General features: G+C 42.8%; 1 protein-coding gene across 3 annotated transcripts in view; it reads right to left on the bottom strand.

The window, feature by feature from the left end:
- The window catches only part of FLRT2 (fibronectin leucine rich transmembrane protein 2), a 100,038-nt gene extending 80,059 nt beyond the window's left edge, over nt 1–19,979 (bottom strand). The window contains exons 1-2 of one of the 3 annotated variants that reach the window (XM_057732447.1): nt 19,558–19,979; nt 3,027–3,258 (exon numbers count right to left, since the gene is read on the bottom strand). The gene's annotated coding sequence lies outside the window, so the exon portion shown is untranslated. Of the gene's footprint in view, nt 1–3,026; nt 3,259–16,107; nt 16,233–19,557 lie in introns of those variants that run through there. The other 2 variants (XM_057732446.1, XM_057732448.1) reach the window with 2 other exon arrangements.
- Nucleotides 19,980–25,511: the final 5,532 nt, after the last annotated feature.

Genomic DNA, 25,511 nt, shown 5'->3' with positions numbered 1-25,511 from the left:
AGAAAATGGTAATAGGAACATATATATGGATAATTACCTTGAATGTAACTGGATTAAATGCACCAACCAAAAGACAGACTGGCTGAATGGATACAAAACCAAGACCTATATATATGCTGTCTACCAGAGACCCACTTCAGACCTAGGGACACATACAGACGGAAAGTGAGGGGATGGAAAAAGATATTCCATGCAAATGAAAATCAAAAGAAAGCTGGAGTAGCAATACTCATATCAGATAAAATAGACTTTAAAATAAAAAATGTTACAACAGACAAGAAAGGACATTACATAAAGATCAAGGGATCCATCCAAGAAGAGGAGATAACAATTATAAATATATATGCACCCAATATAGGAGCACCTCAATACATAAGGCAAATGCTAACAACTATGAAAGAGGAAATGCAAGGCAGAAATAGAGACACAGATGTAGAGAACAAACACATGGACACCAAGTGGGGAAAGTGGGGAGGGTTGGGGGGGATGAATTGGGAGATCAGGATACCAAATTGTACACTCTAAATATATGCTGTTTATTGTCCGTTAAAAAAAAAAAAAAGAAGAAGCCATCAGGATAATTATTCATGTTACCCGAAAAATCGCTAATGAAGGAAATGCTACAATTTCCCCATGAAACCCCTTCCAAATTTCCAAAGTATTTTATATGAGACGATCAAGATTTCCACACGAAGAAAAATATATCAAGGGTAAGCTTGAATATTGGTTTGTTAAGGGTAAAAAAAAAAATCATGTCGTTATAGATCCTTCTTTATCTGCTAACATGTGTTTCCAGACTGCAGACAAACCTTTAAACCAAAATCTAAGTGAAGCTGAAACAACATTGACTTTTTAGCAGAAAATAAGTCTATGAATATAATTCTGCACGGTTGTGGGGTTTTGATATGAAAAACACCTTCATAACTCTGGATGGCACTAATATTATGCAGAAAAAAGAAAACATATTCATTAGCCAATTATAATTACATTGGTCATTCATGCTAAATGAAATGTGTCTCACATCCCATCACATTTTCCACAATGTGGTCTGCAATAAAATTATTTACGTGATTTGCCTTTTTTTGCTTCCGTCTCTGTAACAGCTTCCATTTTGTTGTTTACCTGTTTCTTATTGGACGTTCCCTAGCATTCTTAAAGAGTTAATGCTCCTTCTTAGAAGCTCTTACTTGAGAATTTCACCTGGTGGAAACACTCACAGCATCCTCCCCACAGAATATATTATGAGCGTTGCTGTTTTCATGTTTATAGTGACAAGCTAAAATTTAGTAGAAAAATTCTTTTTTCTTGCCTGTTGATAAGTCAGACTCCTCTGTGGGCAGTTGTTTTTAAGAGCACTCTCTTTGGGTAATTCCTTTCTAATAATTCATGATACCCACTGTTTTTGAGATAAGACTGCTGAAAAGATTTCTTTTTTTCCCAGAAAGCAAAGTGATTTTAAGAGTTCTTCAACAGTGAGTGTCCTAATTGAGACAGAGTGGTAACTATTTCTAAGATGTCGTTTCCTCTTCTGGACCCCAGACATAAATACTATCATGGAGAAACTGGGCATGAGGCATGGTGGCCCCACAGAGAGATCTTGTAGGGAAACACTGACACAGTATTACAGAATTGCCTTATCTATGCAGGAAAAGAACAGGCATTTATAAACCACAGCACTCACGTTATTCCAAGTTGGAGTGCAAAAGGGAAGAGAGCTAATGCTTGCTAGTACTTGATGTCTGTCAGGCATTACTAATCTATTTGTCACAGTGATCCTAAGAGATGTGTATTATTTTTCATCTATTTAAAAACTGAGGAAGTAGACACAAAGATGAAGAAACACGCTCAGGTTACCTTAGCTGGCTGAACCAGATTCAAATCCATCCATCTGAATCCAAACTCCAAGGCCTTCCCACTACCCCCACCCTCTGTCGTTAAACGCAGCTCCCTTTTTGAAAGAATATAATTATGGAGATAATAAAAAGCATGTGATTGTTGTATTTTTCAAAGCATCCAGATGTCTTCAAAGATTCCAGCAAGCTGGAGTCTATGGTTTTGCAATATAGCAAGCATCTCTTTCAGTATAAACCAGCACACCACTAATTTTCGCTATCAAGCCTCAGTTATAAGAATCCAATTCAACATAATCAAGTCTAATGCCTCTGATTATTTCTATTTGCTCTTGCCTAGAGGCCTGGAAAGACTACAGATTTTACAAATATAAACAGAGGGTTCATGATGCTGGTGGAATGTTCTACCTTCCTGTTTTCAAAGCAAGAGTGCACTGCCTTGACAAAGTGTTCTGCAGAGGGAACAAAGGAAGCTTCTATTAGATACCTTTAAAATTCAAATCCCTAAGAGTTATTTCTGCAAACTTTATTAATATTAATTTGCTCAATATTTAAAATGATAGGAAGTAGTATATGTTGAGGGAATGAGATTTGTGCTGTAAATTTCAGAGGTAGGTTGGAGTCAGATACCTGAATTCAGTTTAACCCCTCAAACATTCATTGGGCAAGGCCTTAACCTTAAATAAGCTCACAGACAATGGCCATAAAGCACTAGGTAAAATTTTACACCACAATGAGATTATGATAAAGATAAAAGTGAAGGCTCACCCTAAATTTAGTTCAGAAGAGAAGATTAAGTTTCTTAGGGAAGATAAAGGAAAGCCACGGAAAGAATGCCCTTGAATGTCAAGCTTAAAAGTTTAGACTTGACCCTGTGAATAATGAAAAGTAGTATCATCAGCATGAAAATGAGGAAGAGTAGCTATGGTGTGCAGATCAGAGGAGGAAAGTCCTACCTGGGTTGAACTGCAATAGAGTCAAAGTAAAAGGGCAAGAAGGACAGAATTTTTGAAAGATGCATAAAACTAGTGATAGAACAGTTGAAAATGAGTAAAAGGGAGTCATCAAAGATGATTCAAAGTAGTGGTTCTAGACAGTGTATCTTGTTTAATAAAGAAATATGAATTAAACAGAATGGGACTGTGTTTAAAATGATTCGCTCATTGTAAAACATACCAACATTGAAGTCCAACAGAAAATCCAAGTGAGTTCACCACTTGGAGACGAGAGGGAAGAGTGACCTTGGGTCACAGGCTGATCCTTTACAGATGCACGTGCTCCAAAGAGACCAGGCAGCCAGTTCCAGCAAGACTGACACTGGTATGTTTCAGTTTCTTTCACGTGGCCTGATCACTTTTCAGTTGTAAACTCCAGAGATGAAATGTTTTGGTTCCACCCAATTCAGCCACTGTCATAGATAGAAATAACACAGAATTCAACAGAGGGCCAAAGAGCGCTGCTGTTTTCATGTGGTCCTGGAGCTGGGGAGCCACTCACTAAATTGTCACCACGCCTGCACAGAGCCTGCCTTCAGAAACCACCCCATCCATGAGCCCATCCAGACTACCCCAACTCAGAAATCATCTTACACTGCCCCATCCACAGTAGTCTCATGACAGATGATGGGCGCATGGCGACCAAAGAACAGAGAAACAACAGCAGCCATGGTCTAGCTGCATAAAGGGAAATGAAAGAATTAAGCAATGGATCACTCAGTTTAGACAGAATTAAGAATATTTATACAGAACTAGGAAGGACAAATGATTGCAGGGCCTTAATTACAATCCCCAAATTCATAAAACGCAACGAGAATACATGCAGAGATGAGGACATCAGCAGAAAGCAAAAAGGGAGGGATAGTCAAAAATCAAATTCGACTGGGTGAAGACTTGTAAGCACTGGGCTTATGCTCAAATTATCAGCGTGGAACAGCCTTTCCCACCTCTGGCTCCTTTTTTCACCCAACAGGATCTACTGCCTGAGCAATTACACAGATTTAGAAAAGGAGAGAATGATCTATTTATAACACAGTCAATTCTCCATCATTACCAGACTCTCTCAGAAGCCTCTCGCCCTCTGCTATTATTTGCCCTCTGGTCATTCCATTGTCCATTAACACATCCACAGGGAAAACGAGGTGCATCTCCAATCAATCCATCTAACTATTCATTAGTAGCACTGGGAAAGGGTAAAGACAAGAAATGGAGAGTGTGCTCTCCAATACCTGGCTCCTTAATCACCAGGAACTTACCCACAGACTTTCATTAGTGCTGAAAATATGCTAGAAGCTGTCACACTTTATATTCCAATTAATGACTCTTCTATTTTCCCATTTTACAGAAATACAGTGACAGACTCAAGAACTGCTTTCACTCAAAAATGGCAAAGAGCAAATAATGACTTCTTAGATAGTTACCTATTAAAAAGTCAAATATGGAAAGCTGGACCACACGCTGCCTACTGGACAATCACCCCGGAATTTGATCTTAAGGCATGGAAAAATAAATTCAGAGTGGATTTTGGAAATTACCCAGTGCTCACCTGTCCTATAAAACAAATTAACTGCAGCTACAAAATAAGATAAGCAATCTGATGCAATTCTCTCTACTTCAGTTTCCCTGTGTATAAAATGGGCTTATTAGCAGTATTTCTTTTTTTTTTTTCCCTTTGGTATTTCTAAACAGAACCTCTTATTCAGGGTTTTTGTGAATATTTAAACGTGATAATATACATGAACTGCATTAGCAGCATCCTAAATGAACTGTATAATCAATACAATCACCACTGTTAATTATTACTACGACTACTACTACGACTACTATTATTATTATTAATCCCCCTAGATGAGAATGTGGCCTTACTGATATCCAGCATGATTCAAGAATCAGGAAAGCATATTGTTTCTAAACAGCCCCATAAATTAACGCTGTAAGATCCTTGGGGGGAGGGGGGGTGTGATTCGCCCCTAGAACTCAACAGAGTGCTTTATCAAAAGTCATCTCAGGTCATCCACAGGTCACCTATTGGCATAGAAAGTGTTGCCAGTAGATAGCCCAGAGGGGACCAAGGGATAAGGTGGGGCATAGCAAAATGTGCTCTACCATCTTGTACTCTTTTTAGCCACTGAAAATTTTGCTAAAAAAGGGTAAGGAGGGACCAGAATGTGTTTATATGTGCTTGCGTACTCCCTACCTGCAAGCAAGTCCCTTCTCTCCATCAATCAATAATCTACCATAAAAGCAGCAAGGTGTTAGAATTGTCTCTTGGCCAACAAGAAGAACTTGAAGTCCAACTTCTGTCACCACTGTGATGGCATTAAAACATGCAAGTTTAGAATTTATTGTAATCTTTGCATGCTCTTTTTTGCATTCAATGTACAAATCATGAGGACAAGGGTGGATCCCGCTTTGTGGAGACAAGAGTGACTAAGGAGCTATGATTCCTAGCCTTCTTTTCTCCTCTCTGAAGGGCCCTCATTCCTCAGTTGTCTCCATCAGGAAATAATGTGCCTAAGATAAAATAAACAAAATATAAATGAAGAGCAACAACATGAAAAAGAGAGCAAATGCATAACACTGTCACAAGTTCTTTGCTTTGCCCTCTTTAACTCTGCCAAGAAAGAGACACAAAGTTAACGCGATGAGTTGAATTTCTCATTTTATGGAAACCACAGCTGCGTGAACATCTACTTAACTGATGGTTTCACTCGGTGCCAAGAAAGATATTTCATCAAGCAAAATTATTCCTTCTTTAAACAGATCTTCTAGTGTGGCATCTGAAATTGCCTCATGTGAGGTTTGGAGAGCTTGATGCTGATCAGGGTTGGATTAACCAGGAGGTTTTTGCCTGACAAACCTGCTTAGAGTAAGGCAGAATGGTGGTGGTTGTATTTTTTCCCCATTGAGCAACCAATCCATAGGAATGAAAATGCACTTCTGAGGAAGCAGGCCCTAGCACCAGATCATGGATCTTCTTGTTTTCCAGGACTGTCCAGCACAATTACGTGCTTACTCATTCAATTACATCTACGCAGAACCTGGGGCATTGAGCACTATTGTTAGTACCAGGGAGACAGGATGAATGAACCAAGGTTTTTGGAGTCTACTGGGAGAGACAGACATGTGAACAGACGTGTTTCAATACAACATCAACAGGGAACTAATAAAGGGACAAACAAAATGCCCTAGAAGCCCAGAGAAAGGAATGACTAATTTTGACTGGGAGGGAATGTGCCATTCCTGTGTGTCTTAAAGGAAAAGAGTTTGCCAAATGGAGAGTGAGCAGCTAATATTCTATGTACAGGGTAAGCCGCGTGGGGAGGTCTAAGTATCAAGAGGCCTGGCCTTACCATCTTTGGAGCAGGGGTACTGAGGATGAGTGGGTGCTGGAGAACGAGGTCTGAGTGATGATTTAACACCCAGACTGTCATGGATCTCACATGTCATGATAAAGAGTTTGGATGGCCTTTACCCAGGGAAGACAAGGAATCCAAACCATAGGTGACTAGTAATACGATGTGATTTGCTCTTTTAGGGAATTAACTCTGGGGACACCAAGAACGATGTACAGATACAGATACATGGTGAAGAAACCACACAGGAGATGGTGGCTACCAAGAGTGAAACCAGCCTTGACATCTGGTCCCTCAGAAGGTTCCCCTAGAAGAGTTGGGTTAAACGGAGCAATATTTCCTATGTAGCAAAATATATAGAAAAAATACTTTTAGAAATTCACAAGTGACTCTAAACCAGACAATTAGAAAACCACTGAGTCTCTGGGTCAGAAAAAAACCTGAAAATTATCAGGTAGTGATCTCTAATCCTGGAAACTTTTGAACATCCACATTCCCAGGCTTCATCACAGACTTAATAAATCAGGATCTCCAGGCCTCAGGCCCAGGAACCTGGATTTTTAACCAGCTTCTCCAGTTCGCTCAGATGGATAAGTCAAGTCTGGAAAAGGGCGACTCTAGGTCAACGCACCAGATTGCTCAGTGAGTAGGGACGAGGCCTTCTTTGAAAGAGTATCCCAAATGCTCAGAACAAAACTTAGCATGGTGCCTAGCACATGGTAAAAAATCAACATTTGTCAAATCCCCAGCTACAAGCTTGTGACTTGAACTGATGTCTGCTTTGCATTCCTTCGGGACTAGGAGATTATGAGAATTGAGCTTTAAATTCCATTGCTGTCAGCACTATTGGACTGGTTCCTTACCTATTTGGGTAAAAAAAATATTTTAAACCATTTCCCAAAGAATTTTAATCTCTCTTACATGTTCTAAAGTAGCAAAATAAGGTCTTATTGTTTTATGTTGGGTGGAATGTTGGTGCAGAAGCTACTTACTAAGATGTGGAGAGCTTGCAGAGTATACTCTAGTGCCTGCTTCTCTCTGCTCCAATGTGATTGATTATATGTATATATGTTGCACATACATGATGTGATTTTAACAGGAAAATCTTCTGTGTTTCCAAACTTGGAAGTTGGGGGTCCTTAACATCTTCTTAAATATAATCTTCATACATCAATTTACAGATTCATAGTGTTAAAAAAAGAGAACCAAGTCTCAATTGTTCAGTAGAATGTAAAAATTATACTATATATACATGTAATCATAATGATAAATGAAAAATAACCTCAGCATTGTGTATTTTGACCAGTGCCTCTGAGTGGTGTTCAGGAGTGTCTGACACAGAGGCAGTAAGAAGCTCCTTTACTTAAATTAATTGAAAATGGCTTTCTGAAAGAAATATTTCCACACGGAAATGATAACTCAAGAGCACCATTCCCATTCGAACATCTATCATTATACAAGCAAGGTATAATCATTCTATAAGCACAGGATAAGCAATATATAAACAAAGCAATGATTTACATGTTAATCTTCTACAATAAAATATTTTCTTGACTCTGCCCAAGAGTCATGTGTGAGATGAATTGTGTGAAGCAAGTGTTTAAAATGCATCCTGATAGAAATCTCTGTAGACTGCAAGAGACATCCTCACCACGGCTCACTGTGTCCAGGGTCACAGTCTAGACATGGGACTTGTGGCAGCTGCAGGTACTGTCACCGTGGAGGGGTGCATGGAGGTGAGTGGGGTGGTGTACCAAAGGCTATGCTTTCAGTGACCAAAAAACTACAACTTAGGCAAGACCCAGCTGACACCACTTCCTGATTCCCCAAACTGAGACAGGCCTCTTTTGGGCCTTCTGTCCCTTCTCTCTGTGCCCTCTCAATACCAACAGCCCACATCACACCCCGCTATCTATGAGCTCATTCCGCCACTGTTCAGAGGGCCCTTTCCTTCACCGTCCCCTCTGCGCTCCGTTACATGCACAAATAACGACATTTTCTTTTGCAGAGGAAGGTGTATCCTGTTAGTGAACAAGTCCAAGGGGTCAAAAGCCTTCTTTGGGATTCCATGGAAATGCAAAGGTATTTGTAGAGCAGGGAGAGGAACATAATGGAATCATTACCATTTCAGAGTGAGAAGGCTCTGCAGTCAGCATTTATTAAGCCTCTGCTGTGTGCCAGACAGGCAGACGTTTTACATAACTATCTCAATCCTCAGAAGAACAGCTTTGTGACTAGAAAGAATTTCCTTCCATTTTTCCATTTGAGGAGGCAAAGACTAAAAGATATTTTTTAGATATGCCCAAGTTTACAAAATGAACAAGGAACAGAGCCAGCATTAGAACCTGAGACTCTCTCTCCCCAAAAGTAAAGCTCTTTTCATTAACACCATATTCTCCGGCCACCGTCTTCAATCATGTGTGAAACTGCCATGCATTCAGGTTTTATGTCTTCCTCTCTCCCCAGTGGCCTGGGGAGCCCCAGCAGAGAGGTCCTGCTTTGCCTATGTTTGCCTTTCCAGTCTTACCCCAGGCCTGGTACATGGCAAGAGGCAACAATCATCTCCTGAATGTATGAGAAAAAGCTTCCTTCAGCATCTGATGTGTACCTTCTGCCTCTACAAGAACATCTCCTTCGTGAGTACCATGCCACTCACACAAAAGTATAGTCCCCGCACAGCAATGTGTGTTTTTATCGATTTAGAGTTTCCCTCGGATCTACGTGGAAAAGAAAATCTCCACTTAAAAATAATTTGAGTTATCTCATTATTCTATTATATTAGGGACATCTGGGCTCATTTAGCACCACCTAGCATGAGGGTGAAGTAGTACTCCCATGCCATTGTATCAAAGCCTTAGATTTGTGTGTGCACTTCAAAGGTGCACACAAACATATACTAGCTCTCCACACACATTCCCACAGATTCTTCTCATTTTATTAGCAGAACTCTTCAGAGTAGTAGCAAACATTCTTTCTTCAAATATATCATTTGGCATTGCCAGAACAAAAGGCATTCGGATTAATTTTTCCAAACTATGAAAGTAATTTGTCATGTAAAAATATAGTTCTACGGCCAAGTCCTTTGCAATGCACTATTAAAATACTAATCGACTTAAAAAAGAAAAAAGCAAGTGTCAGAACTCTGGCAAACAGAAAATCCAGAACTGAAAAGGTTAGATCCAGACGGTCATACAATCAAATCACTGATAGGAATATCCTCTTCTGATCAAGAAGCATGACCTAATCATACGTTTTATAAATACACACTTCGCATACGTGTGTGTTTTCTGCAGGCTTCCATTAAGTAACTTTAAAACAATTAAAACTTAACCTTTACAAAGGCCTGTGTGTATACAAATCAGGGAAGTAAAATAAACACGCTCAACTCTTGGAACATTTAAAATCAAAAGCGTCTCCGATTTTACAATTATAAAAATGCAACTGAACAAAATATGAAGAAATCAGTCGTGAAAGACTGTCCCACAAGGGCTTTGTGACACTCACAAGTCAAAATAAGACCAAGCATTGGAGATTCTGTTGTTTCTCACTAAATGAGGTCATTTACTGGTAATGGACCCAGGAGGCTTCCAAACTACTGAAAAGACAGTCTTTTGCACTGGCCTGCCTTATTTTGCGAAACAAAAGTCTGAAAAATCATCATATATTCTAGTAATGACTGTGTTTTTATAAAAGGTTAACTTGGATGGCTAAAGTATAAAGCCAGCCAAAAAGAAATAGCCTTACTTCAGGGAATGTTGATGGTTCCTTCCCAAAGGATTCTCAGTGGAGTCTGTTTGTGATAAATTCAGTTTCCAACATCAAGCCAAGCTGTCAAGGAAGGAAAGTTTGGCCCTTGTGCTCAACTCAGAATACTTGCATCAAAAGAGAGAGACCTCACAGAAGGAGATAAGAACCATTAAACACAGGGAGGGAGAGATGCTAAGGATCACTAGACACTTTACTGGTTGGGTATCCCAGACACTCACAAAAACTAAAGCTCCTGGAGGGCAGGACACTCTGTCTTATTTACCCTTCTATTTACAGAAAACCTAGAACTATCCTAGCACCTGGCAGTCCTGTAGTGATAAATGTTATCAATTTGAATAATTCCTCTTTATGGGAATATAACACTGAATTATTATCAAGGTATTTTCACACACATTAATCTTATCTGACCCCACAACAACCCTGTTGAACTCTGCAGAGAGGAAATTAAGTCTCCAGAAGATGAAGTAATTTGTCCAAGGTCATCAATGTAGAAAGGAGTGTACTGACATGAGAATGCAGGTTTCCTTTCTATAAATACATCTTTTCTTTCCTCCAAAACAACCTCCCTGTTTCTCATTCCCCATCACATTAAGAGTCCCAAATCACAAAGCCGATCTCATAACACTACCCTCATCCTAACAGGCAAATATGCATCTTGTCTAACGGGGGAGAGATACTGAAATGCTATTTTTAAGTCTAAATATTTACGTGATTACAAGATTTTTGTTTTTAAGGTCTGAATTTAAAAAATCCAATTCTGATCATTTTGGGTGGGTTAGTAAAGAAGGAAACTTCTAACCTGTATCAGAGAATTCAACTTTAATTAAATGTAAAACTCATTATTTTGCATAAAGCAAAGTTTAAAGGAGGAGTCTGTGCAGCCTTAGGTAGCCTTCAACTTCCTTCTGGCTCCTGTCACCCAATGAGAAGCCAGGAGAGTGGGGCTTTCTCAGACCAACTCTCAGAAGAAGCAGTTGTGAGGAATAAATGAAATCCTGTATGTGAGAACTGGAAAACATAACAGAGGAGGGGGATAAATGATGTAGATGAATGTGTTTTAAAATCAGTGTCAGCCCTCAGGACCTACACAGAATCTTCTGGAATCTCTATGGCAGGTGCTTGTCCAATCTACTCCCTAACCTTCACTGCCTTTTTATCTAATACCCATGAGGAATACTACAAGTCCCTGCATCATTTCCTTCTTCAAAATATTCGAGTCTAAGCTCTGGAGCAAAGTGGGAGAGAAAACTATCACGGAGGCTATTTTGACACTGGATTTTCATGAAAGTGACACCCACGGGCAGCTGGGGCTAAGAGTGACACTAGCACGTGGGCCTATTTCAGGACTGATATGAGTCTAATGTTTTCCATTCAGCTCTATGACCTCTGTTGACTTCAATGGACCATATATTTGTGAACCAATTTTAGGAGTCGCTGCTCGTTCACTCCCTGTGGAAGGAGGTTTCAGTGTTCTGAGGCCTAATAGCATGGATGAGCTTAGAGACCTGATATTTTTCGATGGGTTTCAATCCAAAAGCCCTCAGGTTCTTAAAAGGTTCAGCTGGAAGATTCTTTTATCTGTGTCTTGAAAGCTCTAATAAAGAGAACTGAAATAGAGCACGTGACCTGTGAACTGAGGGCAACAGAGAATCTTTTGCCAAGTTTCTTGCACACTCCCTTAAAAGCAACCTGGGGAGAAAGTGAGAAAAACTGCCCAGTTCTAATGAGCACTGAACGGGTAAGCACATCAGAGATTTATTTTGTGAATGCCTCAAAAAACTGCTGAGGTCTTCAACCACTAAACTGCCGGAAAAATCTGTGCCCTTATTGAGTACCCGCAGAATAACTGATCGGTATTTGAGAATCATGAATGTGGCCTTTTGACGTCCCAAGTTATACAACGATATTTTCTTTGACCTTCCCTTGTGACAAATCTGTAAAAACGACACTGCTTTGTTCGGACGACACGTGGTGCTGCACGCTTCTGCAGAAACACATCCCACATGAAATTAAGTTAGAGGTAGTATTTGAAAAATAAATAAATAGCAGAGTTCCGATTCACTGCAAATGATACAGGAGGCCAGTAAGTGGGAAGCCTGCAAGAGAAGGACTTCTTTTAGAAAGATGTTTTGCAGGACTTTTTCTGCATCATTAACTCTTCTGGAATCCTGAACATAACATGATGAATTTCCCCAAAAAAGTAGCTACTGTTTAATTTTGAATCTCTTCAAAGAGCCACAGCAGAAAGAATCAAAGAAAACCAAAAAGACCAGTAGATGAGAAATTCGCCAAGGGAGAAAAAAAAAAACCCATGAAGGTTCTAACAGATTTTGACCATGTACTGAAAATACTGATTATTTTGCTAATACAGTGTTTTACTGTTTCATGCAACTGAAATAAGTCTCTGTATTCATCGGAACACAGGATATTTTTATTACAATATTTGTGTCATAGCCCTTTAAAAAGAAACATATTTCAAACTTTGAAAAGAATCTCTGTCTTAAAATGGTCCTTGATGTGTACCTGTGTATGTTTTACTATAAACAGATATTTAATTGGAGGTCACATTGCTGAAAGGAGTAAAAAGATACTGATAGCCTTACTCCTATCCCCAACATGTAGTTTTAAAAGAAAAATATAACTTAAAAGAAAAAAAAAGCAATTTGGAGGGTGGGGAAAAGTAAGAAAGTTGGGGTATTACAATAGTTTAATACTACTACTAATAATAATTGGCCTTTTTAAATGTCTTTGGCATAAAACTTGCCCAAGGGAAAAGAAAGCCTCCTAAAAATTCTATATTCCCAAATACCAGGAGATCAAAAACCATCTGGAAAATGTCAGATAATGGTATCCGCCCACCTAAGAAAGTCAGTAAACTTTGTCTTCAATTACCATTTAGGATAATCAACTGAAATGGAAATTTTGATTTGCAAATGCTCAGAAGACAAAGCTGGATTAGGAATCAGATTTTAAAAGTCGCCTTAAAAGACCATCTGTTTATAGACACCCTTCTTACACCCCACCTCGCCCTTGATCTGGACCACAAGTTCATAGTAGAAGCACAGCTGAATTTAAAGACATAAACGCACTGCTACTATGAAGTCGAGTTCCCACATATATGTTCTGGGCTTGTCTCAAGTTTCCCTTGTTATGTAAGCACTTCGGGGCAATAAAATTTCACTAACACCCAGCAGTATTGTGAGTCTCAAAATATTAGCCTACCTGACTGTACAATCCTTTTATTGGCAGTGGATAGCACTGGTGTTTTATTTATGTTTACCACATTGTCAATGCTATATGGAAAACCATTTAGTAGCCTATTAGCCTGTAACATTTTTATTACCACTGTTAAATATCATTACCCATACTGAACTCTGTATCAGAAAAATCAAGTTCGAAAATCTAAATACTCAGAAAGAACTACAGGACTGTTGGGTCCCCCTCCACACATGTAAAGTGTAGACTCTGATGAGAAGAAAGAAAAACAATGTGTTCACTTTTCACAGATAGAGGTCACTAATGGCCTGAATTTGAATCACTGTGGCAGAAACCACAAAGTTATTAAAGTAATCTAGTGCAAAATGAACTTGAATTGAAATTAAAGATACCAAAAGATGGTTATCCAGAAAGGTCTGACCTGAATAGAAATAAAATTACATCACCTTGACCTTTTTTGAATCTTCTAAGCAGCGCAAAACCAAAAGTCGCCGGGCACCCTTGCTGTTTTTTAACTTCAGACACTGAGGACCGCAGAGTGGCAATTCTTCCTTGTAGAGTACAAAGCTGAAGCGTCAGACAGATCAGATGTTCACACTGGTTCTCTATAGAATAAGGATTCTGCACTTGCACATACTTGAGCATTTCTTGAAACTACAGCTTCAAACTGGGAAGATATAGGGTTGCTTTCGGGAGAGATGTCTAAATCCTAAATCAAACTCTCCAGCAGGCCAGAATATAAATGTAACGAGTATCAGAGGAGGTTCAAATTAGATCCAGGCAGTCAAAGTCAAACTCGGATAGGATCACATTATCTGAAATCTAGCATAAAGGGAAAACCATGCCTGGTTTGGGGAACCCAAGGCAGCCCTGCATGGTGTCATTTGGAAATCTACTCTCTTCTGTTAAAAGCATCCCCTGGAATTTCTAAAACTGCAGTGAAACAACTGAAGTGTTAAGACATGGGCATTTAAAAAAAAAAACAAAAAGCAAAAAAACAGCATTCCTTCCATGCTAGGTTTGTAATAGGTCTGCTACAGTATGGCTAGCTCAATTCTTTTTACAATTTCTTGTACCTACTGCCAGAGACATAGAATAATGTTTGAAATTTCATCTTCCAACCTCCTCCAGTCACAGATACTTGCAACTCAACATGACAGTATGGTGTTGCACTGTCACCTATGATTATTAAAAATCTGTAAATGATTTAACCCTATCCTGTTTGGGGCTTCTGATGAGGGGAGGAAGAAAAGTTGTATTTGGGGGACTAGTGACATTGGGGGGAAATAAGCAACTTTTCATGGTATGCGTGAAAGAGTGATTACCCAGAGACTGATTTTCATCTAATATGGTGGCCTGTCGATCTCACACATCTGGTGCATGTTGCTCGGAGATTTAAAAAAAAAGAAAGTCCAGTTCTAACACTTAAGATACTGACCTAAAATTTTACGTTCATACTGATTCATGCTGCAACCACCAGATACATCCCTGGACAAATGCCAGCCTGCATTCTATTTACCTCAAAATGTTTGGGGGATCCTTTCACTGGAGATGTAATAAGGTCATACCGCTTAAGTCCACAGACATATCCGTCCCGCTACGGAAGGTAGCCTTCTTATTAGCTTTTGGTTGGGAGAAGTTAGACATAATAAATTTAACAATAAGCCTGTGAGCGAGTGGACATGCCCAAAGCTCCCTGACCCTGGGTGATTAAAGAGTCTCCCAGCTGAGTGGGGAGCAACAGCTCGCATTTAGAAGAGGCTTTGCATAGCAAATGGCAGCATGTAAAGAAATCTAATCAGCACCTTGCACTCCTGCGGGAGCATTTACACGGATTTGTGCCTTGCACTTGATTAGCTTACCTTAAGCTTTACAAGAGATTCCCTCCACTAAAACTAATCAAAAGCTCTTGAAGACTTATTTCCATTTACAAGAGAAGGCACGATGAGTTTCCACGATGAGAATAAATAATGATCATAATAAAGATGATTGAGCAGCAAACGCTGAGCTGCTTCGAAACTGAAAACTCCACTCGGGGAAAGGGGACGTTGGGGAGTTGGGGCTGGAACCTTTTTGCTCTTGGAGTGAAACGCAGGAGCTATTTTATTAGCGTAAGAAAGGCCGCTGCTCAGGAAATGTGACGGTCTTCTCTCCGATGCCCCCGCCTTAGTGCACACACGCGACCATTCACTCCCCCCACGCCACAGTGCATCAGGCCACCGAGGAAAACCGGCCTCTCCGCAACACCACTAACCCCCCAAACACACACACACGATCACTGCAGATTCACACCACCAATGGTTAACATGTTTCATCTCACCCTTCAATCAAAATGTGACTTCGAAAGTTCCTATTTTATGACGCCAGAAGGTGAATGGAAGGAGGGAGGGCGGGCTCTGGGGATGTTAAAAGGGGGAAGGATAAATTTTCCCCTTTGCTTGAAATTTTCAACCCCCCCCCCCATTTGCTTTCCTGCACCAGCTAAACGGTGCGAACGAGAGTGGGTTCTTATCATTTTTAAAAGATACTAAATAAGGGTGAGAGAGTGGGAGGGTGAAGGTGGGAGTGAGTGAAATCTACGCATCATTTCCCTGGATTGAAGAATACCAAAAGCCACTGAATAAACATTCTAAATTTCCCCCGAGCTACAAGATGAGGCACCAGCTGGGGCCGAGGGCTCCCATCCATTCCCGGGGGAGATTCGCCTCTCTGCACAGCTGCCCACCCGGCGCAGAGAAGCGCCTCGGATCCCGCTAACGTTCCAGTAGATCCTCCCTGTGCTAGGTGCCCATTCTCGGGATCCTTGAACTTCGCCTCCCTCTTACTTTCAGCAAGATGTGGCGAGCTTCTGGGAAAGCGCTAGGAGGGAGCAGGAGACCAGCGGACCGGCAGCGAAGGAGAGGGTTGGGGGGTGTGCGTTACCTGCGAAGGTTCTTGAGGTCTCCTTCCAGCCCCGGTAGTAATTCCGCTCAGCGCCGCGTCCTCCCCCAGATCCAAACTTTTGTTCAGTCCTCCGGGTGGTGGCGGCGGCGACGGTGGCGGCTGCCGGAGCCCGGCCCTGTCGCCCGCAGCGTCGGGGCGCCGGGGTGCGGAGGCCGGAGCCTCAGAGCGGCGCGCGCCTCCCCGCAGCCGGCCGGCGCCGGGGCGCCCCGCTCGCCTCGCTCGCTCTCGCCTTCCTCCCCTACGGAGCCGCGGCATCGTCTTCCCCCGTCCTCCGCCACCTCCGCCTCCAGGGCTCGGGCATGCCACTTTCTCTCGGCTCCGGCCGCCGCGGCCCCCGCCTCCTCTCCTCCCCTGACTCCCCCTCTCCGCCTCGGCCGAGCCCACGAGTCCCAAAAGAAGGCGGGGGAGCGGGGAAGGCGGCGGAGAGCGGCCCCGCAGCGCCGGGGCTCCACGAAGACTGGGGACCCCGGGGGGCGGCCGGAGAGCCGGGCGGGCGCGCCTCCGACGCCTGTGCGGCGACCGCGCGGAGCCCGGCGTGGGGCGCTGCGCGGGGTGCGCGGGGGCGGCCGCGGGTCTTGCTCCGAGTGCCGCGCCGGCCCGGCGTGGATGCGGAGGCTGCTCTGACCTTACTGCCGCCTCAATCCAGCCCGGTCCGGCTAATGTAGGCGCCGCGGCCCCCACCCCCACCCCTCCTGACACCCCCGGGAGGTGTTTACAGTAATGAATTCGCGGGATCGCCTCCGCCGCTCCCGCGCTCCTCCTCTGCCTCCGTCCCTCGCGCTCTGGCGCGCTCCCCTCCTCGAGTCCTCTTTCTCTCCCTCCCTCCCCTACTCCCACCCTCTTGGAGTCCCTCCCACATTTCTGGTTTAAAGAATGCTTGGGAGGCGCGGCTGTAACCCAAAGCTTTCCAAGAGGCAAAATCGGACGCGGCTTTTAACCCTGTCCTCCCTGAAGAGAGTTGCAGAGCGAGCGCCTTGGCTAACAGCGCGATGCCACCCTGACCATGCACGCCTTCCCCCCAACCCTACCCTGCATCCTCCCACCCCCAACTCTGAAGGCTAGTGCCACCATCTGAGCGCCAAAAGTTGATTTCCCCCTGCCCGCCCGGGGTTGTACTTCTAAGCCACAGGATCTATTAGACACTGAGAAAGGATCGAAACGTGAGATTAAAGGGTAAAAATATAGCAAGTCTCTCAACCAAGATGGCGTAATTTCAAAAGCAGGCAACCTTGGTGATTTGTCCCCCCCCCCGCCCCCATCCCATCACTAGTTCCCTAATCCTGGATCTTCTTCAATAACTTAATAGGGAAAATAATCCGAAGTTTAATATAATTATTTTAAACAACCCATTTTCTTCCTTCACCCTGGCCGCAGGAAAGAGCGTTGTTCCCTTGCCCCATAGATTACAATGAACAACCAAATTCAGCTTCAGAGATTTAGGAAACAGGTTTGACAGCGAAAAAAGGCCTGATTTGCATACAGGCTACGTTTCCACTTCTCAATCTCTTTGCAAAGGTTAAAGAGTAATGTCAGAAAACCAGGTGCACGTCTCTTTCTGGGAAAAGAAAAAAAAAAAGCTCTGGTTTTCTTCTCTCATTTCATTGCCGCTCCCCCTGTCTCCAGTAAGTTGCTGTCATGTTTTAACAAGTCCGGAGACAGGCTGAATCTGAATCTGAACAGAAGAGGGAGAGCGAGTTCGCGCCAAGCGCTGGGCTGCGCTGAGACGGGCCGTCGGTGGGGCCAGGCGAGAAGCAACCAGCGAGCTAGAAACTAGCTTAGGACCAACTCCCTAGGGATCCGCTCGGTTATCGCAGCAGAAGTGTTAGGCAGGGGCGGTGGCTACAACCAGCTCGGGATTTCTCCGTCCTCAGTTCAAAGTCTGAGTCATTTGGCACCACTTTCCTAATTGTTTTTATTTCCTTCGCATCCCTGTTGTGTCTACCGCCTTCACGTTTTTTGAGCGCCTAAATCGTGTTAAGCAGACTTGGAGAAACTCCCGATTTGCTTCCCAAGCACAAACCACGCAAGGAACCACCCAGACGCACGCCCGAGACGCACGCTGGCACACGCGCGCACACACACGCACACACGACCCCGGGTCGTGCCCGCGGGTGGATTCTCCTGTTGCATTATGAGAAGGTGGATAGGAAAATGCTTTGACTTAAAGATACAAAGCCGCTCTTCTCCAGAAACTCAGTATGTGACTAATACATACCGCGGGAGAGGAATGGGTCGGGGGGAGGGGTGCGGCGGGGAGGCTGGGGGAATTAATTGGACCAGGACTGACAGTGAGTGCCATCTTGCTGGGAGGTGCCAGGAGCAGAGCGCCAGGGACGACCGCAGCGGTGGCCTCCGCCTCCACCAGCAGCTGCCGCCTTCAGGAGCCCCGAGCGCTCCAGGAGTTTACCTGGCATCAAGTGTGGGTCCAACCCGTCCCAGTCACCCTCAGTCACCCTCTTTCCGTAATCTTCCTTTCCCTGGTTAGTGCCCCGACCTCAACTGGCAGCCTTGATCTTGGGCCTGATTTCAAACGAGAAGAGACCGAGCCAGCGCTGAAAGCGCGGGGACGAGCCTGGGACTGGTCAGCGTGGCGGAGGGATCTTTCCAGGCGGCTCTCAACCCTCCCTGGGACGCTGTGGCAGCTGGCGAGGCTCCACTCACGCGCTCCTCGCTGTCGCCTCGCCCCTAAACGCAGTGCTGGGAGGCGTTATCCACCCCCTCGCGGCGCCCCACGCACGCGGAGCTGGGAACGCAATCCCAGTTCAGCCTGGTGGGCTCCTCCCGCCTTCACCGTCACCACTGGCGCGCCTAGAAGACACGCTGACCGGAGCTCAGGGCCAGGCCATTGAAAGACTTGGTTTGGGGAAAACTAACCCTTTCCCCAACTCGAAGGAAAACGAACCAGCACCCTCCGCATCTTCTTAGCCTCTAACGGATCCCCGGTTGCGGGCAGGGGGGCGGGCTGGTGGCTTTAGACGCAACTGCTTGATAATAAAGCTGGTGACATTAACAGCAGATGAAGTGGGCGCAAGGGTGGGGGACTAGGGGATTGTTACTCTCGGAAGTTAGCATTCATTCTGGGGAAGTGAGAGGTTGGATTTAGGCAAACGTAGTGAATCTAGAAACCCCAATTTAGGATCGATGCTCCCAGCGGGCTAGCTAATTTGAGTTTTGACCCAGAGCTCAGTTACAAAACTCCTTAGAGGAGGTAAATTCGACCTGCAATTAGATTTCCTTTCCCTAAAATCGGGGGAGAGTTAAGCAATCTCTTCTTTCTGTGGATGAAAGATAAAGCCTAAAACATCCCACCCCAATGATCACCCCTAGCTGATTTAAAAGAATAATCCCCCTTAAGAGAGCGCGTGGTGCTCGTAAAGCGGCAGCCAGGTCGGTTACTGGAAACTCCACCTGGTGCCTCAGCCCCTTTACCTGGCGGCCGCGGCTCCTCTCTGTGGGCTCATCCGAATCCGACAGGGTCGGGGAGGTGGAAAGGGAAGAAGCTGGCTCGGCAGCAGCGGGGCTCCCGGGGCATGGTATTATTTTAGGGGTCTCCGCCAAGGTCCCTCCTGCCCATCGTTGAGAACTGCCAACCTGATCCCTCGGCCGGGTGAGCACGGCGGCGGGCGCGGAGCTGCCACCTCGCCGCTGCTTGACGCACGGGACGGAGGGCCAGAGACGCACCCGGGGCTGGAGTTGCGAAGCGCCTGGCGCGGAGATCGCGGCCACTGCTATTATCTCCGAGCCCCCGTTCCTCTTCGGTGACAGTGGAAGATGCCAAACTCGCAAGTGACGGCGACAGGTTTCGAACGTACAACTAACTACAAGGTACCCAGCCTGAGTCTGTAAGCTGCTTTTCCCCTCCCCCGCCTCTCCCTCCTACCAGGGAGGGAACTAACTTAACCCTGTGTGCGCCCTGCACTCCCTGGAGAAGCTGTAATCGACTAGGAAACCGCAGGCGGCGGCTCCTGGGGAGAGAGCTTTGTTCACGTGCGATTCCAGTGGGTGTGTTGCTGTCTGGGGGCACTCGCGTGGCAAGACGCCAGTGGCAGGTTTCCAGCGCCAGACTCCGCCATGGGAAGCAGCCCTAGCGTTTCATCCGGACCAGACCCAGCCCTCGGAATCTATTTTTTGCCTACAGTTACTAGATTTATTGAAGTTGCCAGCGAAGTTGGGTTTTATTCCTTTTTTCTCCCCCCACCCTCCGGACCCCCGGATTACTTCCTTTCCTAGACGGTGCTTTTGAAGTTGTGGAACTCTCTCCTCCTTCTAACTCTAGCTTTTAACTGTTTCGCGTGTGCGAGACGAATTGGTGAAGGCACCCACTCACTCACGCCAAATTTAAATGAAACCGCAAGGAAAGTTGCCTTCCAGCTACCCACCACCCAGTGTCTGCAGAAGCCAAGCCAAATATAATAATCTTATATTCAAATAAGATTAAGAGACAGGAAGATAGGGAGGATGAGGGATTTTTGAAATGTGAATGCGGAAATAGGTGAGAGGCTGGGGTGGGGAGGACAGAGAGGAGAAGGGGGGTGGGTCTCAGAATAGAAAAAAACAGGAGAAACACAAACAAGAATGACGATGCAGAAAAAGTCCCAACATTGAAAGCAGCAGATTAACTTTAAAAGCCTGGATTTTAATAAGCATTATTTCTCCAGAGAGAGAAAGGGAATGTGAATATGAGCCTCCGCCTTGGCCACCCAGATGCTTTGCATTCTGTAAACATCTTCGACTAAGTGCTCTGGACTCCCAAGAAGTTAACTGGAGTTGGAGGCGAGTCATCTCCTGGACTCACAATGGAAGCTTAGACAAGAACAAACTGACAGCAGAGCGCCTCTGCTGTCACCGTCATACCCCAAAGAGCCAGAACGTCGCCCAGAGCGCAAACTCAAACGTCTTCAACCGATTCCTTCTTTCTCCATCTCCGTCTGGAACTAAAGAAAGAAAGACCGAGCCTTTAAAAATCATTCAGAGAGTAACACTTGAACCTTGCGGAACCTGGGTTATTTTAAATAGAGAAAATGTTTAAATAGAGAAAATCCACCGGATAGATGCTCTAATTTCTCTCTGCTACATAATGGCCATTTCAAATGCCTCTCTGAGCCAGGCCAGCTCACGGAGTCAATGGGAACGCTGTTTCCAGCCCTCCGGGTGCATAATTCCGTTGTAAATCCTTCTAGTTTGCCAAGGTGGCAGCAAAGCATAGGGATAGCTCCTCAGGCTGCAGAATCAACAAGGGAGACCACATTTTAGGGCACATATTCATCTACCTGCTTTTAAACATCCAGTTTCGTGTGTGTACGGTGTGCATAAGAATCTACACGAGGTTCTTCCTTTGAAAACTTGATGTGAAATAACAGTATAATTATTATATCTTTAAGAACACAGTTTTTTTTTTTTTTTTAAGGGAAAACAGAACCTGTTAAGGTTTTGCTTTCTCATTTATGCTCCCGGAAAATGAATAAGACTGTGAAAGGGAGAGGGGGTGATTGCAGACGTACAGAATTTGTATATTAGATTATTGCTGTTTCTTAAGTATAAGAAGAGAATGTCATGTGAATATACTCCCTATTAAAGACGATTGGTGCAATTATTTAATCAGGGCAAGGAAGATAAAGTATGGAAAATATCACACCAAATGTATGAACAGAATCACTGTAACAAATTTCTTAGGCACATAACCCATGGGTCAGCTCTAGAAATGTGTGATGGTGGGGCCAGAGGAAGCAAAAGAATAGTTAATGTGGTTCAGGGGAACAGAGCACCATAATTTTGCAGACTCACAAAACCGTGATAATTAGGTTACTTTGTTTTTATAGGGAAACTATCACTAATACATAAGGGTAGAGAAGGAGAGAAACAAAAACAAATCTGTTAGCTTCAAAAACCAGAAAGTCAGCTTAGTTATGCTTAGGACTTCAATCTTCAATGGACTTTGCAATTGAAATTTGACTGCCATCTCAAATCCTTTAGCACCCCCTCTCCATGTTTCTTGTGCCCCTCTCCATCTGCACATGTACCCTGGCTTTTCTTTCTAAGACTTGGTGAAAGTAAAAGTAACATAAGATTTGAATTCACAAGATCATGGTTTAAGCCCAAGGCACTAAAAATTTTGATGCTGGGTAAGTTCAGCTTCAAGCCACTGTTTAGTCATTTATGAAATGGACATAAAAATACTTGTTCTACCAGCATTATAATACTGTTGAATCATGAGTCAATGTTTGTGGAAGTGCTTTAGAAATTCTAGTTGTTGTTATTGCTAATGGTATTATCATTACATCACACAGTCACTGCCTTCAAAACATAGGAAAATTACATCAATCTAAACATAGTTTCCCCTAATGTTATCATCTTACATTACCTTGGCACATTTATCAAAAGGAAGAAACCAACACTGACTGTTACATTGCTACTAACTAAACTCCAGACTTTATTCCTATTTTGTCAGTTTTTCCATGAACATCCTTTTTCTGTTTCTGGATCTCATCTAGGGTACATTGCCCTTAGCCATCATACCTCCTGTGCTCTGTGACAGTTTCTCAGTCTTTCACAGTTTTTCACGACCCTGAGAGTTTGTAATGAGTGATGGTCAGGTATTTTGTCTCTCAGTTTGGGTTTGTTTGATGTTTTCTAATGACTAGACCCCAGATTAGACTCTAATTATGGGTTTGGGGGTGGAATGTCATTCTCATCACATCATATCAGGTGGCACAAGATATCAGCATGACATCATTGATGAAAAAGTCATCACTCCTTAAAGTATTGTGTGCAAGTTTTCTCCATTTCCATACTCTATTGTTTGGAAATGAATTACGAGTCCTTGCCCATCCTCATGAATTTCGAATTTTTAAAAGAACAAAATAAGTATTTAGGGCAGTTCATAAACATCCCAAATATCAAATTCATCCAGAAATAATCTCCCAGGAAATTCCCCCTGTATTCTATGTCCTTAGAAAAGTGTTCAATGATCTCCTCTTGAGTATATATTTTTAACGCATCTTTAATTACTCCCTGTTTACAGTCCCCAAACCCAGTCATCCTCCAAATCCTGTTCTTTTCTAATGTCCCTTTCCTTTCCCATCCAAACCAATGTCACATGTGGTTGGTTCAGAATTCCATCTTCCCTATGGAAAATGACATTCAACTTCTTACTCCTCTCTTTTTTTTCGATGGTTTTCTGATAGTATGGTGTTCACTTCATCCCCCCCTCAAAGCCATGGTAGTTATCTTCTCATTTGTCTCTGGAATAGATCTAAGTGTCTCAAAGAATTGAGTTGGTGTTACTTTTCTGTTCTCCTCGTAAATACTCAAAGTACATGTGTTGACTTCATGAGTTGATGCCTCCAGCAGGTGGAGAGAAATGCATTCTTTCTTCTTTTCATTTTTCTCATAAGTATAAAATACGTCTAATGTGTGACGCGCTGTTTGTGAGTGTGGCTTGATTCATGATTCGGCAACATTGAAATGAACACCCTTCTGATTTTGAAACACCATGCTACAGTCTGTGGTTCACCCACTCATCCAACAGACGTTTTTAGAAAACACAAAGCAAGTAGCAGAAGAACACTGAAGAGACTCAGTTCCAGTCTTGTCAAAACTCTCAGTCTAGTGGAGACACATAGACAACTATACATTCATTAGGTAAATATAACAATTTAGGTGTATGTGAAGTAGTTCAGTTCCCTGAAACAGATTCTGTCTAGACGGAAGACCTCATCCAAGTGATGAGGAGGATCTTTTGACAAGGTATTGAATTTAGAGGGGACTTTGCTGTTTTATTTTATATCAAACCTTCTGCATGCAGCAGCCCCAGGTACCAGCGAGATCTGCCCCCTCCCCCGGCTTATGGGAAGCTCTTTGGGCTCAGAATTGGGAAATCAGTGTGGAAGTAGTTGCTTGAATATCCATTTCTCCAAGCCTTGGTTTCTTTGACTTTCCATGCAGGTTACAAGATCATTCTGCGTGAACAAAAACAGAAGGTACCTACTGACAGGAAACAAAAGCAAGTTAAACTATGGAGATTTCCTCTTACATAAACCTGCCATTTGTTAAGCAGCTGCTCTCTGTTCCAAAGGGAAGGTGGCAAAAAACCTGAAGCAAAAACTCTCCAACAGCAGTGGGAAAAAATAAGCGAGGGAAAAGCCTTTTTAACAAGGGTATAGGACTGATGTAAAGATCTAAGCCTTTTTAAGAAGAGGTGAAAGATCTACCTAGGGGTTTATTCAAACCTGGTCACAACCATTGTAGAAAATGTTACTGAGCCTTCCATATCTGATGGTAGTACTGATGAAGACAGAGGTAGCATTTTAATCTGAGGAAATAATTGAATGAGTTTATAAGATTCTGAATTGGAATATATATTTGTATACATTTATATATACATATACATATTTTTATATATATAAAACTTCCCAATGCACTATATATATATATGTGTGTATATATATATATGCATACACATATATGTATACTTCCTACTGTCTATTAATATATTAGAAACATAAAATTGCATTCTTTAAAAGGTCAGAGACAGTTTTCAAGACTGATTTCCTTTATGAGAATAAATATCCTATCAGTTAAATTTTGTGTAATTTCAAGAGCCCTGAACTTGGATTTGGAAAATGGTGTCATACTTCAAGCCACCACCACGTTATCCAGGAAATCAGTTAACTTCAGGAAGCCTCAGTTTCTCTTCTGTCAAATAAATAAAACCAAAACTATCTTCCAGAGTAGATATATAGAGAATAAATGAGGTGAGTTGTTTTAAAGCTCTAAAATAAGAATAAATTCTATTTATATAATTATAGTGTTTTCCAGGACATAATTTAATTTAATGTGAGATATATTTTACTCTGTATAACCTTAAGCCATGGGTTTTACTTGTAGTTTTTGCTTTTCTGGTAGCCTTGTCTCAGAGCCTCAATGTACAGAGCTGTTAAGTTTCTGCAGAGTTGCTCTGAATAATACTTTCTGGTACCACTGTTTGCTACTAAGTTTTGAACTACTCAAAAAATAAACTTTCTCAGCCTAGGGAATTCTTAGCTTATCTTCTCACTGTTTCATTAAAAAAAATTCATATAAAATCCTGTTGGCCAATTTTCTTCCGAAGTTTCTCCACTTAGCTAATAGAGGTAAACTAAACTTTTTCAAGTGATTCTTTTATTTGTTTAGTTTTTGTTTTGTTTTGTTTTGTTTTTTTGTTTGTTTTTATCTTATGGTTGGGTTATTTCAATACTTGAGTTTTCTGGATTTACTCATCTCATTTGCTTATTCAGTTGAAACAACTTGGATTTCATGTTTCCCCTTTTTCACTTGAAACATTTTTGAAAGATAAAATTAACAATAAAATTTGATAATAAAAAATTTAAAGAAATAGTTCCTCA

This window comes from Hippopotamus amphibius, chromosome 4 (assembly GCF_030028045.1).
Source record: "Hippopotamus amphibius kiboko isolate mHipAmp2 chromosome 4, mHipAmp2.hap2, whole genome shotgun sequence".
Lineage (NCBI taxonomy): Eukaryota > Metazoa > Chordata > Mammalia > Artiodactyla > Hippopotamidae > Hippopotamus > Hippopotamus amphibius.
Note: the sequence above shows the minus strand (reverse complement) of the source record. Positions and strands in the feature narration are given on the sequence as shown.